Source organism: Podarcis melisellensis (genome assembly GCF_964234715.1).
Source record: "Podarcis melisellensis genome assembly, chromosome: 6".
NCBI classification, from domain to species: Eukaryota; Metazoa; Chordata; class Lepidosauria; order Squamata; family Lacertidae; genus Podarcis; species Podarcis melisellensis.
The window spans coordinates 98,387,595-98,405,477 of NC_138538.1; the positions used below are offsets into that span (position 1 = coordinate 98,387,595).

The 17,883-nt window shown below is 42.5% G+C and overlaps 1 long non-coding RNA gene across 1 annotated transcript; it reads left to right on the plus strand.

Annotated features, from left to right (window-relative positions):
* Positions 1 to 5,651: 5,651 nt before the first annotated feature.
* Positions 5,652 to 9,797, plus strand: LOC309372586. Its single transcript, XR_014169567.1, has 2 exons — positions 5,652 to 5,900; positions 9,542 to 9,797. It is a non-coding gene; the product is annotated as an uncharacterized lncRNA (long non-coding RNA).
* The last annotated feature ends 8,086 nt before the right edge of the window (positions 9,798 to 17,883 follow it).

A 17,883-nucleotide genomic window follows, 5' to 3' on the forward strand; every position in this document is an offset into this window, starting at 1 on the left:
ATTGCTTTCTGGAAACAATGTGAATATTGTCTTGACCGGGACGGTGTGCACTGCTCACACAGCCTCTGATGTTCAGATTTCAAGCTACAGGCCGTCTGGGTGTGTAGAACTGGTACCCCTTTCAGCTTCTATCACACTCTTGGCAGGCCCAGGACTGACTGACACCCACTGATTTCAGTGGGTCTGCTAGAACATTTTAACTGGAGTTACGGTGTCTGGTCTGGCATTGGTTTCAAGGTTGTTATTTTAATCATAAAATATACAAAGTCAAATCAAATACTCCAGAGTTTTCAATAAAATTACAAGCCACTATGTCATAATTTAAACATATATATTTTCTAATTTTTTTATAATAATATTTATTAAAATTTTGTTTAAGCAGTAAAAGACATACATAATAACATAATATTTTCCAATATCCACATTTCATTCTCATCATTGGACTTCCTCACAACTCTTGTTCCTGCATTCCAAACTCATAAATTTTGCCAGCAAATTATTAACTTGTTTCAATTCATGTAATGTAATTTTCCAATATTAAATCTCAAATTTTAGAATTTAGATCACTCTTTTGGAAACTTAGTTTTAACATACTATTTATCCAAAATTTGTCTTTTCTTTCAATTGCATTTAGATTTATATTCCTTATAACTAATTTGTTGGAACCATGTTATTACAAATCTTACATCTTTCTTAACATTCATACAATTTACAATGTTTTTGTAGATAGTCCTTAAATTTCTCCCAGTCCTCCTCCACCAGTTCTTCTCCCAGGTCTCGGATTCTGTCAGTCATTTCCGCCAGTTCCATATAGTCCATCAGTTGCATCTGCCATTCTTCCAGTGTGGGCAAATCTTGAGTTTTCCAGCATTTAGCGATGAGTATCCTTGCTGCTGTTGTAGCATACATAAAAAAGGTTCGGTCCTTCTTTTGCACACTCTGGCCGACAATGCCTAAAAGAAAGGCCTCTGGTTTCTTAGGGAAGGTATACTTAAATACCCTTTTCAGCTCATTATATATCATTTCCCAGAAAGCCTTCACTCTAGGGCAAGTCCACCAGAGGTGAAAGAATGTTCCTTCAGCTTCTTTACACTTCCAGCATTTATTATCTGACAAATGGTATATCTTTGCAAGCTTGACTGGGGTCATGTACCACCTGTATATCATTTTCATGTTTTCTTTCAAGGCATTACATGCCGTAAATCTCAGACCGGTGGTCCATAACTTTTCCCAGTCAGCAAACATGATGTTGTACCCTATGTCCTGTGCCCATTTTATCATAGCTGATTTGACCGTTTCATCCTGTGTATTCCATTTTAGCAGCAAGTTATACATTCTTGAAAGTATCTTAGAGCTGGGCTCTAACAGTTCTGTTTCTAACTTTGATTTTTCCACCTGGAATCCTATCTTTTTGTCCAACTTAAAGACTTCTTTAATCTGAGCATAATGTAACCAATCTCGCACTTTATCTTTTATTTTCTCCATACTCTGCAACCTCCAGTTATCTCCATCTTTTTAAACATATATATTTTCTAGTCCCATGAATATCTCAGCAAGTCCCTCCCTGCTGCTAGGCAAATATCAGATTACACACTTCAGATGTTGGGATAAAGGAGCAACAACGTGCAGTCTCTGCCGCCTTGGAGCTGAGTGTGCGCAAGAGGCCAGCATAAGCTAAATTCTCCCTCTTCTGGACAAACTTGCCACATTTGAGTGATGGTCTGGTTGGCCCTTATAAGTGTATTGCCCAGTGGTGGGTTTTGGAGGTTTCCCCCTAAAGGACTATCATGACTATCTTTGCTTTGTATGTTTATGAAACAGTTCTGAATCTAGTTATTTGGAGCAGGATCTACAACCAGAGAAAGATGCTTTCTCACCAGCTGAAGGTAGGCTTTGCATTTAGACGGTTGTTTCTTCTCCAACCATTAGGTAATAGTGTACCATTTGGGTTTCACTGACTTTATTTACCTAGGACGCTCTAGACCATTCTGTAGATGATCACTAGATGGAAATCTGATGCAGCTGAGCCAAAGCCGATCGGTCAGTAGTGCTTGCTGTCCAGGCCTGAAGCTAATTTCAGAGGTTAAGGAAGTCCTTCGTGGCTCTCTCTTTCAACAAACTCTCAGGCTAGCACTCTCTCTCTTTGCCTTTTGCTTCTGATTCCAAACTTGCTTTCTGACAGAGTTGCTGCAACGAAAAAACAAAACAACTTGTTCTTTACAAAAGGACAGTTTTTTCCAAGCACATTCCAGAGGATGCTCCGGTTGGCCTCCTCCACCAGATGAGCAAAACAGGGTGCTGCCTCTCAATGTCATGAGCCAGGGGCGCAACCCCCCCCCCCAGCCCTGCAGCTGAGATGCTTCTAAAGTGAGCAAGTTCTGCGGGTTCCTCCTCTGTGCTTACGAGGCTGCTCTCTATTGTCAAAAAGCAAGGCAGCCATGTTGCTCCCTTGGGAGCGGGGAGATCCACAAGAAGAGCCAGGTGATATGTCAGGAAATAATGAGCAAGGTGTTGAGTTCTTCAGAGTTCCTGAACTTAAGAATTTAGAAACGAGTTTACTATTTTGTGACATTTTTGTTGGTTTTCAGAAAGCTATTGCCTTTCTGTGGTGTTTCAGGTGATGGCTCTCCTACCTTGCCCAAAATAATATGTTAAGATTTAAATATTGATCAATGTTTATTTGTCCATTTTTATGGCACAGCCAAAGAACAATACAATAATGGAGCTTTGGAAAATATGGTACTGCGTACCATGGATCTGTGAGGAAGCCATTTGTGGGTCCTCGCTATGACAGTAAAGACTGAGTAGGTGTCAGATTGAAACACATCATATAGACTTGCTGAAATTTTTTGTGTGGGTTTTTTTTTTTTTAACCAATTTGCCAAAACTTTAAAAAGATAAAACCGCAGGGAAAGCTCTTCTGCCAAGTTCAAGATGAGTTGTGGGAGGGAGACTGTAAGCATTCAAAGGATTATCCTGGTCATCATGAGGGTGAGATCAAATGGATCTGACCTAAGAGGAGTGTAGGAAACAGAGGAGGGAAGGCAGTGAGCGCCCCAGAAAAAAGAACTGATGGGAGCAGAAGGCCCAAGGAAGTCTTGCATACCAGGGGAGAGAAACCAAAGAGGGATGAGGTGGCAGGGAAATGACCGTGGTTCCATTCAGACAGGTGCTGGGAGGCGATGCCGCTACATCTTGTAGTGATGTTGAGGAGTGACTTGCCAGCGTATCTTCAGGGGCTTCGCTTGCTAATGCTTTCCATTGCTAGGAAAACAAGGAAGAGTGCTCAGCCTTTAGGCATGCTCATTGTTGGCAACCAGGAATTCCACACAGACCGGTGGAGCGGAGACAGCACCCTGTCAGAGCCTCTGCACCCAGGAGGCAAGGGGAGTGAAGCAACCACCTTGGGAGCAGGATCCAGCCTCCAAGGAATGCATTGGCCACTACTGCTGCCACTCTTTATGGGCTCAAAAGCCCTCTGGGCAAATGGAGGTGGCAGCGCATGGCTGAAGAGGTGCTTCTCTGTGGCCCAAGACCCCAGCAGATGCTATGAAAGGGGTGTGGAGGAAAAGAGAAGGACCCTCTTCCCCACCCCCACGGCCTGGTAAGAGGGGAGAGAACAGAAAAGCAATGGCGGCGGGGTGTGTGTGGAGGCGGAACAAAAACAGCCTTAAAAGTCAGGTGAGTGTGGCTCTGCCCTTTGTAGTTGTTTATGAGCCCCTCTTGTAGCCCTGCCAAGATTCCAAAGCCCCCAAATATCCCAAGCCACACTCCATTTTCTCCTGTCACCCACAAGGACACATTTCCAATGACAGACCCTCCAAGTGTCACTGTTTTCCAGGAACTGTCCTGGATTTCCAGAGGCCCTCCTGGTTTCTGATTTGATCCTGGAACATCCTGCTTTTCCTTAGGACATCCCTATTTTCATTAGAGAAATGTTGGAGGGTATGGAGTGATGAGAACCCCCAAGCCGTCCGAAGGCAGCTCTGTATAGGGAAGTTTTTTAATGGTTCATGTTTATGAAAATTATTATTATTATTATTATTATTATTATTATTATTATTATTATTACTACTACTACCACCACCGCTGCTGCTGCTGCTACTACTATAATTATTGAATAGGATATCCCTATTTCTCATCCTGGAGAAGAGTGACTAGTGGGGTGCCACAGGGTTCTGTCTTGGGCCCGGTCTTATTCAACATCTTTATCAACGACTTGGATGATGGACTCAAGGGCATCCTGATCAAATTTGCAGATGACACCAAACTGGGGGGTGGGGGTGGCTAACACCCCAGAGGACAGGATCACACTTCAAATCGACCTTGACAGATTAGAGAACTGGGCCAAAACAAACAAGATGAATTTTAACAGGGAGAAATGTAAAGTATTGCACTTGGGCAAAAAAAATGAGAGGCACAAATACAAGATGGGTGACACCTGGCTTGAGAGTAGTACATGTGAAAAGGATCTAGGAGTCTTGGTTGACCACAAACTTGACATGAGCCAACAATGTGACACGGCAGCTAAAAAAGCCAATGCAATTCTGGGCTGCATCAATAGGAGTATAGTATCTAGATCAAGGGAAGTAATAGTGCCACTGTATTCTGCTCTGGTCAGACCTCACCTGGAGTACTGTGTCCAGTTCTGGGCACCACAGTTCAAGAAGGACACGGACAAACTGGAACGTGTCCAGAGGAGGGCAACCAAAATGGTCAAAGGCCTGGAAACGATGCCTTACGAGGAACGGCTAAGGGAGCTGGGCATGTTTAGCTTGGAGAAGAGGAGGTTAAGGGGTGATATGATAGCCATGTTCAAATATATAAAAGGATGTCACATAGAGGAGGGAGAAAGGTTGTTTTCTGCTGCTCCAGAGAAGCGGACACGGAGCAATGGATCCAAACTACAAGAAAGAAGATTCCACCTAAACATTAGGAAGAACTTCCTGACAGTAAGAGCTGCTTGACAGTGGAATTTGCTGACAAGGAGTGTGGTGGAGTCTCCTTCTTTGGAGGTCTTTAAGCAGAGGCTTGACAGCCATATGTCAGAAGTGCACTGATGGTGTTTCCTGCTTGGCAGGGAGTTGGACTCGATGGCCCTTGTGGTCTCTTCCAACTCTATGATTCTATGATTCTATTTTCATCTGAAAAATGTAGGGTATGTATGCAATGCCTGAGAAACCTCAGTCCATCTTTTCTTCTTAGCCAGTCATAAAAACCATTGGCAGTAGATCCCAGCCCTGTCTGTCAAGGAGAGGAAACGCTAAAGTTTTGTTTTGTTTTGTTTTTTAAAAACCAGCCACCAAGGGGTGCCACTATGGAGGGCAGGCGGAAAGATCCTTTGGGGCTTCCTCTCTGGCCACAGCAGGGTGCGCCACCAAGTGGCTCTGTGCTCCTTTGCGCCTGCTGCTGCGAGCATGGCTCCCTTGCAAGAGCATGGGAGGGAAAGGGCCTGCTGCTCTTGTGACCTCTGGGCGTGCAGAGCAGAGAGCAGGAAGAGGCTCCATGCAAGAGCTGCAGGGAAAGGGTGCAAGCAAACAGTAAAGAGAGAGAGAGAGAGAGAGAGAGAGAGAGAGAGAGAGAGAGAGAGAGAGAGAGAGAAGGAGAAGGAAGGAAGGGAGGGAGGGAGGGAGGGACGGAGGGAGGTGAGCTGACCTTGGTGTGAGAGAGTGGAGCTCAAAGAGAGACAGAGAAACCTGGAGGGTGGCACGGGGGGGGGGTACATTTTGTTTAACTCCTCAGGGGGCAGCAGAAGAGAGGACCCCCAAGGAGAGGCTGCTCCCCAGGTCCTCTTGTGGTGCTCTTGGTGCTCCTGCCAGGGGGACCTTTCTCTTCCTGGAGTTCTTCAAAACAGCTTCCTGGGCATCTGCGGTGCTAATCTTGCGTGTTAAATTTAGGGGGTGAGATTTTGATAGTTGTTTTTGTTCTGTTCAGTTTTGGTGTGGTGGCCTTAAGCTTTTTTTTAATTCTAAGCCTCCCAGAGAACTCTGCATTATGGGCAGCAGACACATATATAATATAAAATTTTGTGTGTGTGTGTGTGTGTGTGTTTTGGATGGAGATCCTAGGAAAGAGAGAGGTGCAAGGGGCTTTCCCCCTTCCCCTCTTTTTTTTTCTTTCTATTTCTTCCATTTCCTGCCCGACTAATGTGATGGCTCTGTGACAAGAAATATTGGGGGGTTGCAGAGGGGAAATGCGTGGCCTGAGAGTTAATTGGACCCCAATAGATTTGTGTGATGAATGTGGGGTAAATTGATTTGGAGTGATTGCTCAACTAATTTGGAGAAATAATATTAGAGGGATTTAATTCAAGATGATTTGGAGGAAATTAATTAGCCGCCAGCTTAAATGGGCATTCTGTTGTAGTTCAAAGAAGTGGTTTTGTGCCCCGAGAATCAGACCCCACCTTTTGCCTCAAATGCAGATTCTTTCACAAGTTGCTCATCTTTTAACCTCACCATTTTGCTTTTTGTGAAATGGATGTCAAATTGCAGTAGTAAATTTTGAAATGGCTACACCCTAAGGCCACCATTTTGTGGCTGTCCACACTCCCATGGCAGCCATTCTGGGATGGTGTCCACAAAACCTCCTCAGATTTCCAAATATGTCAGTGAGGCCCCTGACAGAACACCTCCTGAGGGGCGGCCACTGGAGAACAAACAGCTAAAGAGGGACAACTATTTTCTGTGGTGGACTGAATCCAAGTTTCATTACGTCCATAGCTTCCTCTTGGACTCACCTTTTAAATTTTTTAATCTCCTCCCTTGATTCAATACGGCAGCTTTAAGGTATACTAGAGCTTTTCAGAGGATTCTGCACACCAGTTTCTTTTTAATGTTGGACCTGTGTCTATTTAGACTCTTGCATAAAAGCTTACTAGTTGGCCCTATATAAAACTCGATGCAGTTGGAATTGGTACGTTAACTTTTTGCACCCTAAAGTGCAATTGGGAATCATTTTAATCCGAACAGTAGGAGAATGGCATTTTATCTAGGTAAATCCTGTTTAAGCTGAGTTCCCAGATTATTTTTGTGTGTTCCACAAATGAGAAAACAGGCAAGGTAGTCAACTGTATTCTCCCTACTTAAAGGCAGCTTAAAAGACAGCTACTCTGTGCTCACTTACGTGGGACGTAAGTCCCTTTGAACTCAATGTGACTTACTTCTGAGCTGACGCAGATAGGATTGCAATTTGCAAATATTTTGCAGCTCAACTTGCATGTTTGTTGTGCCCACTAAATTTGTACCTCAGATGGTGAAAAGAAACAACAGAGTTATTGTTGGTGTTGCACTGCTACAGTTCCAATAATGGGGGGAGTCAGTCCTAAAAATGACAGCCTTCCCCTTCTGCCGTGTGTGCTGCATTTCAGAGTGAGCTAGTCAGAATCAGTAGGAAAAGAGGACTATAAAAAGCACAGTAAAAAAAAAAAATTCAGCAGTGGGTTTTATTGCATTTTGTAGGTACTGTTAATCGCTGGCTTCCTTCAAAAGTTTTGTACAAACTGGCAATAAACTGTATACATGATTTTAGTTCTTGAACCAACAGAATGAGATCCAGAAGTGACGTGGTGAAGATGCTCTCGTCAGAGAGGCTCTCTCATTGGCTGGTTGTCTTTCAGGCTGGGTTGTCATGTGACTGCCTGTCTGTGCCTGCTGTACAGGTGAGTGCATGTTCTGCACAGCAAGTGTAGACAGGCAGACACATGGCAACTCTGGCCGGCCAGCCCATCGCTCCAGCAGGGATGCTCTGCTCTGCGCAGCCTGACTTCACGGCAGAAGGAGGGGGACGGCACGGCACACAAGCAAACTTTACACATTGGGGAGCTCTCAAACAAAGAAGACGTTTACTTTATTTAGAAAACTTGCACTGTTCTTTACATTATTGTTTTTTTTTATTTTCTTGACATACACAAGACGGAGATTGCAGCAAGACATGTGCCCAGAACAAATCTTAACTCATTTCAAAAAGTCTGCATTCATGGTGGGTGGGTGGATGTAAAAATATGTGCAAAGAAAGCATTACTGGGTTTTAAAATTAAGGATATATTTACCCAATATGTGTTTGGGTTTTCAAAATATGCATAAAACATTGTCCTGTTGGTGGAAGTTGCCATTTCCAAAATGGTCCAGCTGACGGCTGTTGGCCTAAAAGCTCACAGTGTGTAAAAATGTTTATACACAATTCACATTTGATTTGCCACATGAATTATATTGCACCCAATTTTTTTTAAAAAAAGCAATGTTATAAACGCCAGTATAAAGTCAGTTCTCAAAAGTGTGACTTGTGCATCAAAAATGCAGAAACAGAACACGTGTCAGATCCTTATGAACTTGATACTTCAGAATAGCAATTTGTCCTCCTGCACCCCAGCTGGGTTACATGGAAACAGAGTAAATCACCATATTCATAGAATCACAGAATCTTAGAGTTGGAAGAGACTCCAAGGGTCATCCAGTCCACCCCCCCTGCGATGCAGGAATCTCAACTCAAGCAGCCATGACTGATGCCCATCCAACCTCTCTTTAAAAGGAAGGAGAGTTTAATTAGTATTTCATTTTGGTGGCTGGGGGGGGGGGGAGAGAGAGAATCTTATTATGATATGCATACAATATATTTTTCTAGAAAACTCCATTAAAAGTTCACGATATACTTTGCTCTTTTAATTTGGTGTGAAGTATGTTGTGGTTTGCAAAAATTCAATCTTCAAAGAACAGTAAGTGTGCAATAAAGGAATATTGACAACTAACAATAAAGCACTGGCGGAACTGAAAGCTTGAAGGCTGCGGGGGCTCTTACAAGACGTGTCATGCTATTTAAATGCTTTCTAGGCATGTGGGGAAATGTATGTTTTACATTCACTCTATAACCGTGTCTCTCACATGCTGCTGCTACAGGTTAGTAATATTCAAGACATGTGTTTTAAAATGTTGAAGACTCTACTTTCAGCACATTATTAGAATTCCATTGTCCCGATTGTATTGATTTTGAAAAAGATACAACTAATATCCAAAACATACTCAGATACAGCATTCACAGCTAGTTCTCCCCAAGCTTTAAGATTTTATAGAAAATGCAGAATTGTGTTGAAATGTTGTTTCTTAATTTTTGCAAATGCAAATTTACCTTCTGCAAATGCTGCTTTGTTTTTTTGGGAGGTGCTGTTACATTCTATGTAAAAATACTTCTCTTATCTCCTTCCTTTGGTCTAAACCGCTTTGAGACTTTGAGACCCCCCCCCCAAATTAAGTGGTACAGTATAGAAATGATGATGGATGATGATGATAGACGACTATTTCACCCATTTCCTGTTTGACCCCATCCCTTGCCAGCCTTTTGGTACTGAGTTTTTATTTTAGTTTTGTGAAAGTAAAAGCAAACATAGAAATATGGGGATGTGCAAGTATGAGGAACTATTTTAGATGCTGCAGGTAATGTAAAGTTTTATTGCACCTATACTCCTGCATAAACCTGATTGGTCAATTTTTATTTCTTTTATCATTGTTTAAAATGCTTGGCTAATGGAGTTTAATTTTGTTTACAGAATTTCCTCAGGACAAGGATCCTTCCTTGGGTGGTCTGCAGACATGTCTTTGTTAGAGAGGAAGGGATTCTCGAAATGCAAGGGTTGCCTAACATGGGGGGGGGGGGAGAAGCAGAAATGTGGGGAGTAAATCTTGTCATCAGCTGCATTGTCTCGATTGGGATGGCTGCTGGAAATCATTCTGTAGATAACTGAAATCATCCTTCACCTCGGCTGTATTTTCTGCCTCACTAAAGGAAATGGTGGCTGTCTTAAACTTTTTCTTTCTAATCTCAAACTGCAACTACTCAATTTAGACAGCTTTTTCCTCGGGTTTTGCTCTATGTGGTAAAATGGAAAAACAGAGCAAGCTGCAAGCACAGCATAAAAAAAATGGGATTGCTTAATACTTTAAGGATTTTAAAGAGTTTCATATGCTGGCTCTGCAACACTACTATCTTCCTCATTCACCACAACATGTAGTGACCATGTAGCAATGAACTACGGAACCTAATTCTGCTTTGCATTTTCCACTAAACAAACTTTCTCATTTCAGCCTCATTCTTGAATAAGCTTCATAAATTAAGAATAACATGTTGAATTGCATCTTCAAACCCTTGGTTTTATCACCAAATTCCTACAAATCTCAAATCAAGAGACACAAAAACATTATTGGATCTTTGTGTTTGTTGACTTCCTACAAATCAGTGTTCCCCAAAGACAGTATTTAAGATCCTTGCCTAGCCAGGTAGATTTTTTCTTTCTCTGGCCTTTGCTGGTTCTCCCTCTCTTTGTCTGCACTTTTGCCGTTTCCCCTCTACCTTCTGGCAAATGAAAATGAGAGATACAGGTGAGAGGAAATGCAGACAATTTCTACCCACGGCTTGTTCCTAGACAGCAGAATGTGAATTCCAGGGGGATTTCACTCCAGTTGTTGTAGTTGCACAGTAAGAAGACATTTAGAACTAGAATATTTCCTTTTTTGTCTTGATTCTTATTAATAAAATACGGGAAACAAATTAATATTTTTTAAACGTACTGACCCCAAATCTGTATGATAGCCAGCCTGTTCACCCATCCTTTGAAAATATTTTTGGTCCCCCCCCCACCTGAATTGACCCCTCCTTATATGCCACAAAAGTTTGCCACTGTGCTGTCTAGTTGTAAAATCAAGTGAAAGATCAAAGCAATAATTTAAAAATTGTTAACATTTTACGTTTCTCTTTTCATGCCATTCGGCTCCTTTGAATTTGCAACTGCAACTTTGTGCTTGCTATTTGTTAAAACAACAGCAACAAATGACAGGCTTTAACATGATAAAAGTCTGGTACAAACATAGATACGATGGCTTGAAACAAGTCTAAGACTGCAGTCCTGTTAGCCTGAGAGCAAGTCCGTAAAGGCAGAGTGTAGAATGAGGCAGCAGCAGAGGGGAGGACTGAGCCCTAGCCCTGGGTCCCCGGCACGAGGATTGCAAGACCCACGGACACTGGAGCATTTGGGGGACCAGAGAGTGTCATACGAGAGCACTTACTATGTGCATGTATCCATTTAATACATCCACTTTTTAATTTAAAAATAAGAGTTGGTCTATGCCCACTTGGGAACCTGGCATGTGTGGGGGGGGGAGGGGGTTTCTACCCTTTATTTGTTGCATTGCTCTCCTGGCAAAAAAAATGCCCCGCCTTCCTCCAAGCACAAAGGTTGCTCTCCTTGGCACTTGGTGGCAGCTTCTCTCCTGAGAGGGGTATCAGCTTCTTGGGTTTTTTGGGGGGTGGCGGGTATTTTTTTTTTACCAGGATTGCAGCACAGAGTGAAATAATTGGTGCCCCCCCACACCATCCTGATTCCCTCCCCTCCTGTGTCTGCTATTTGTAAAGTAAAAATAAGACATTTTAAAGATATATGCACATTTAATATACTGTCTAGTTTAGCCCACAATGAAACTTGTAGTGAATTCTTTGAGACTACAAGAGGGGTGGGGTGAGGAGAGGGGGTGGAGGAATGTAAATTATAATACTGTGCATATATAATTTTGTTTGCAATTACTGTATAACACAAGTATCCGTGCTTGCAGTGTATTTAACTTAAAATCTTCATTCAAAGCTTGAGAATATTCTTTTTTAACCAATACCAAGCTTAAAGCTTAAAGAAATATCCTTTGAAGTGAAGAGGGTATCAAATTACAGCACAGATTTCCATCCACCCCCCACCCCCCGCCGTTCCTTCCATGAAGACTTTCATTCAGTAGCAAGCTCTACCCCTTCCCCACCAACTAGGATAGTTGAAAATGCACCAAAGGAAACATTTTCATCTTTTTACAAATTCCACTTTTATCAGTGGGATTCATGGTCCAGGAACTTAGTCTGTAGGCTCTGTGGCCCCGAAGTCTTAATGAATGCTGGGCTTCCGCCAGCAAGGCATAGGCGTTTAGAGGAACAAACGTTATCTTCAGAATAAAACTTTCTGCATCTGGTGAAAACTTATGGCATGATACCTGTGCCACAAGATCTTTATTGATTTTGATGAAGAGGTCTGCCTTGGCTACCTGCTGCAAATCATCTGTGATTGCACCTAGTTTTGATTGCTCTTTTTTTGTGATAATGAATTACACAGGTCCACTATTTTAACAGATGTCTTTAAAGATGTTTCTGATTTGGCATTCTGATCCTAAACACATTAATTTGAATGCAAGTGATTCCTTATTCCACGTGGAGAGGCGGCTGGGTGGCCCATGCAGGGGTGGGAGCAAATCCCAGGGAGAAATGGGCTGCAAGGGGGAAGGCAGAGCACTGTGTGGGGAGATGGGGAGAAACAACTGGCTGCTGTGCCTCAAAATGCACAGGGAACAGAAGACAATTCAGGCAAGCAGTTAGCTCTGACCTCCGCAATGTGTGGGTCTTGGCTTCAGCACTAGGGCATGATCTGTGTGGCTGCCTCTCGCAGCTCCTACACACAAAATACTCAGACACTCCAGCACTTTTGTGTAGGTGAGCGTCTCTTGACTGGGGGAAGGGGGCTATTAGGTGGGAATAGGCTCCATTGATTTCAGAGGAATATTTGTCCACATATTGTGTACAGGATCAGGAAAGAAGTGTATCGGGCTCTTTGTAAACAAGTATTTTTCAGATTTGGGGTTAAGATAATCAATAATTTTCATTTGTATAAATAGAAATAATATTCTTAAACTGAATTTAAAATCTGAAATGTATAAATATTAAATAATACCAGTAGTGCTGAAGACACCTACTCAATTTTTTTCCACACTTCCACAATTTAATTATTATTAGTATTCTGCAAGTAATGCATAAATAGTATTAGTAATTTTTTTAAAAAAAACATGGCATTTTAAAATTGCCGTACTTTTGCCAGTGGCAATGGCAGCATTTCATTCTCCTTTGCCCCCTGTGGGTCCAAGCTATACCTTTTGTTTTTCTTGCTTGTGTACTAGCTCACCAGGAGAGGTCCAGTTTTCTTGCCTGACACAGCACGGTAAGGAGTGTCCCCTATTTCCAGATCGTAGGTCGGACGCTCTTCTGAAGTGGCCTTACCGGAATGTCTTCCGTGCATTACTCAGAGAAGTCCTCTTCCCGTGTGCCTGGACAGTGTCCCTATTTCCTAGCATGCAAAACCTGTGAAGAAAAAGACTCTAGGTCAGTTCTGAAAGGAGCCGTCCTGCTCTTCTGTGCGCGATGTTCTCTGGAGTCCAGGCCGCTGCGTTCCCTTGCCCAGTCTAACCAATGTGCAGACTACTGTACAACAGCATTGTCCTGAACAGGTAGTCTGAACACTGGGGCGACGGAGCAGGATAGGGTGAGATTAACAATAATCCTCCTTTAGTCTGTGGGGGGGAAATCCCCTTCCCGCATCAGGCTCTGTTCTCCTCTTTGCTTCAAGCCCTGCAACACTCCTTGAAATGCGCTGAAGTGCTGCGATTTCTAGCCTTGACGTGGCACATTTGCAGTAGACTCTGGATCTGGCAATGAATTTAGGACCAGGAGAAGGGGGAGGGCCGGGTCTGAGCATCCATATATGGGATGATGTCACCCTAGGGAGGTTTGGGTATGCACTGTGCCGATGGTGAGACCGCTGGAATTGCCTGCTCTCAGACATGGGTCTGTGTATAAAATGGTACCAGATGTTTTAGTGTAATGTTAAGCAGTCATTTCATCTTGAGGCCAGGTTTTTTTCTTCAACTGGGCAGGAAATGGGCCCCACTATGGAAAAGCTGTAAAAACTCGAGAAGTACAGTTTTGCTGCAGCAAGTTCAGTTCAGAGTGAATTAAAATAAATCTAAAAAACAAAACAAAACTCACTTTCACAAACTGGTCATTAAGGGAAATAATAATCTAAACTTTCTGATTCTTTCAGCTGAGCTTCCTTTTATTTTACTTGTTGGTCTTTTGGACTCAGAAAAGGATCTGGTTTTTTCTCTCTCTCTTGGAACAGTCCAGTCACAAACAGGCTGCTTTGGACTAGCACAGTAATTACAGCCACTTCCTGAAAGTGAAGCCCCCATGAAAAGTCTGCAGAAATGTTCTTTGTCAGAGAGTCTACATAAGTAATTAGTTCCACATGTGCTCTTCATATTTTCCTCCAGTTCTTTGGGCTGACTTGAGACATTGCTGGAGCTCAAGCCTAGCTCTAAGCTTTTCACTCCAAGCGTTGGCCCTGCAACAATTTATGATTTCAAAATTAATTTTCTTGGTGCTATCAGTGCCATCAGCCTGGGTATCACTTTTTTACCAGCCGCCCTTCAGAACCCATTTTGTTTTTATTGGTGCTTCTTGGAGTTGTCCTTTTCACACACACACCCCCCCCCCTGTGAACTTCCCCTTGCTTTCTCTTTCCTGTTCTTCTCTGCCCTCGTGGGCACCAGGCAATTCTCCTTGCTCATGGGAAGAGGCTGGAGGGCCCGGGGTGGGTGGCTGGGTGTTGGTTCTTGGGCTGCTTTGGGACAGCAATTGTCTTTAAATGCAATTACTAAGTTATTTTATTCATACATACCTTTAAGTCATTCTGTTTATATCCTGCCCTTCTTCCTGAAAGTTTTGAACAAACTTAAAAACAAACAAATCACACCCAGACTCCAAACTGATTTTAGGTGAATCCCACGTTCTGCAAAATACAACACCAACATAACCCCCCCCCCAAAAAAAACCCACCTCTTTAACAAACAAGTGGACTGCATCTGATAAGATTTCACAGGCATTTGGTTAGAACATTTAAATAATGTCAAGAAATTACAAACATTTAGTGGGCTGCCTGTTTAGCAACAGGGACACAAAAAAGAAAATAGGGCAGGGAGGAGACCAATTACAAAAATAATGTAAAAATTAAAAAAGTCACAGCGATAAAACGATCTCAAAATAAATAACAATGCCTTTATTAATAATAATAATAATAAATTTTATTTATATCCCGCCCTCCCCAGCCGGAGCTGGGCTCAGGGCGGCTAACAACAATCAAACAATCAAATAATCCAACATTCTAAAAACATTTCATTATAAAAATTAATTAAAATCAAATTAATGGCAACCGTTAAGCAAAATTCTGTGCAGGTTACCAGAGGAGGGAGTCAGGCTGCGCCCTGACCAAAGGCCTGGTGGAACAACTCTGTCTTGCAGGCCCTGCGGAAAGATGTCAAGTCCCGCAGGGTCCTAGTCTCTTGTGGGAGAGTGTTCCACTAGATTGGAGCCACAGCCCAAAAAGCCCTGGCTCTGGTTGAGGCCAGCCTAACCTCTCTGTGGCCTGGGACCTTCAGGATGTTTTTATTTGCAGACCGTAAGGTCTTCCATGGGACATACCAGGAGAGGCGGTCCCGTAGGTACGAGGGTCCTAGGCCGTATAGGGCTTTAAAGGTTAAAACCAGCATCTTAAACCTGATCCTGTACTCCACCGGGAGCCAGTGCAGCTGGTATAGTACCAGATGAATGTGATCTCGCAGCGAAGACCCCATAAGGAGTCTCACCGCGGCATTCCGCACCCGCTGGAGTTTCTGGGTCAGTCTCAAGGGCAGCCCCACATAGAGCGAGTTACAATAATCCAGTCTGGAGGTGACCACCGCGTGGATCACAGTGGCTAGGTCAGGGCATGAGAGATAAGGGGCCAACTGCTTAGCTTGGCAGAGATGAAAAAATGCCTCCTTTGTTATAGCTGTAATCTGCGCCTCCATAGAGAGGGAGGTATCGAAGATTACACCCAAACTCTTAACGGACGGTGCTGGCACTAATTGCACCCCCGCAAGAGATGAGAGTTGCCCCCTCAATCCCATATCGTCCTGTCCCAGCCAGAGGACCTCTGTCTTCGAAGGATTTAACTTCAACCGGCTCCCACGTAACCATCCAGCCACAGCTTCCAGACACTTGGTCAGTGTGTCTGGGTGATGTAAAACACAACAATAATTAATCAGTGTTGCAATCAGCATCACAAATAAACATTATTGATGCTATAATTACATTCATAACAGCTAAAAATAATAATGCATAATTATAAACTCACATTATTAGCTGCATAATTAATTAAAAGACCTTTGCATCATAAATATAGTTGATAGACAGACGGCAAAAAAATCAGTTTGAATTTTCATCCTGAACCATCCAGTGACAAAGGTAGGTATTCCGTTTTCAGGTTAACAAAATTATCACTGAGTCACCATATCTGTCAATGTGTGCATCAATAAAAGCAACTACGGAACGACAGCAACATTTTTTGAAAAAGAAAAAAGGGTAACTATAACCATATAACAAATCAACATGCTCAGCAAAAATGTCGGCCCAGAGTTTAGCAAGAGAGGAAGTACTCTTCCTTGGTCCTTGTATAGAGGCCCCCGTGCACTCTGGGTAAAACGGAGAGCTTTCTCCCCATGTGGCGTTTGGCCTGGTCCTTCGAGAGTCAACCTTCTCTGTTTTGCTTTTAGCACACAGGAGGTTCTAAGCCAGCTTGGAAGATGCCTTGCCATGGATCATGTCCTTGTTTTCCTCACTATGTGATCCACACAGAATACCGGGAGGTCAGAGCGACACTCAAAATTCCATTGGTACTTGGTTAAGGGTTGCCATATGTCTGGAATTTCCTTTTTCACTTACCGGCCAGGAGCAAGTTTCTTGCTCAATATCTTAAGGGAATTGCCGATGATACGATTGAAGCCAAACTGAGATATGTACTAATTGATGATGACCCCCTAAAATCACTCATGGTTGCCAGATTCCTGATCAGCGTCCTATCCCTAAAGAAGAGAAACGGTCTGTGTGATTCGGATAACCCCTTTAAACCATGACCTATGTTTTAGGTGATATCACCATTGTTTTAAACCATGATCTATGTTTTAGGCGATATCACCATTGATATCCTTGATTAATTTATGAGCAGAGGGCGATGTATAGGTTACAAATTTATTGTAATGTATGATGGTGGTCTTTGTTTTTGTTTTGCTTCGGTTACTGTTGTCTTTTGTAAGTTTTGGCGATTTTAAATTTGGAGGTATAAGTATAATATGTTGGTATGGGAAACTGTTGTGTATCGGGCCAATGGCCGTAATAAAGATCAATCTGGAATTTCCCAGATATAGCTGGTATTCACCCCTTGTAAACAGCGTCCGGGTGCAAAATCGCTGTATGTCTGGGATTGCCAAATAAAGCTCAACAACTTTGGTGTTCTGAAATATGGCAACCCTAACTTAGTTTGGAGCTGCCTGAGTACAGGCAGAAGTTCAGTTTGGTTCTGATTTTAATGATAATGTACAATAGGCAAACTGAAACACAGCTATTCTTCCAAACTCACACTTTTCTGAATTTTGTGATTCAGTCCCCTAACCCCAAAATGTGGATAATAATGCATATATTAGTGAAAATAAGATACAAAATGTATTGGGGGGGTGATTGCAAAAATGTGTGTATTAGGCAAAATTACATGCACATCTTTGTATATTAGGGGAAATGCATAATAAAATGCTGATGAATTTTCACGATGACCTATACACACAAACACACACAAACACAATTAAGCATTAGTAGAATTAAAATGTATACATACAAAACATCACACAGAGATCATTACCATAAAAGCATCACAGCACCAACCCTAATGGAGTAGAAAGTTCCAAAGGGTTGATTGTGGCAAGAGGTTGATTCTGTAGGTTCATCCTATCTGTACTAAATACAGTCATAAACATTGGAAGAATAAAATTACAAGATAATAAAATCATCATCATCATCATCATCATCATCATCATCATAGAAAGCTTTTTAAAAAATGGGGTAAATACACATTACAAGGTTGAATACAAGGCTCACATTTGTCCCAAACATACCAAATCTTCATGATTGTTGCCAAATAATGTCATCTTTAGAGAATGTGCCAGC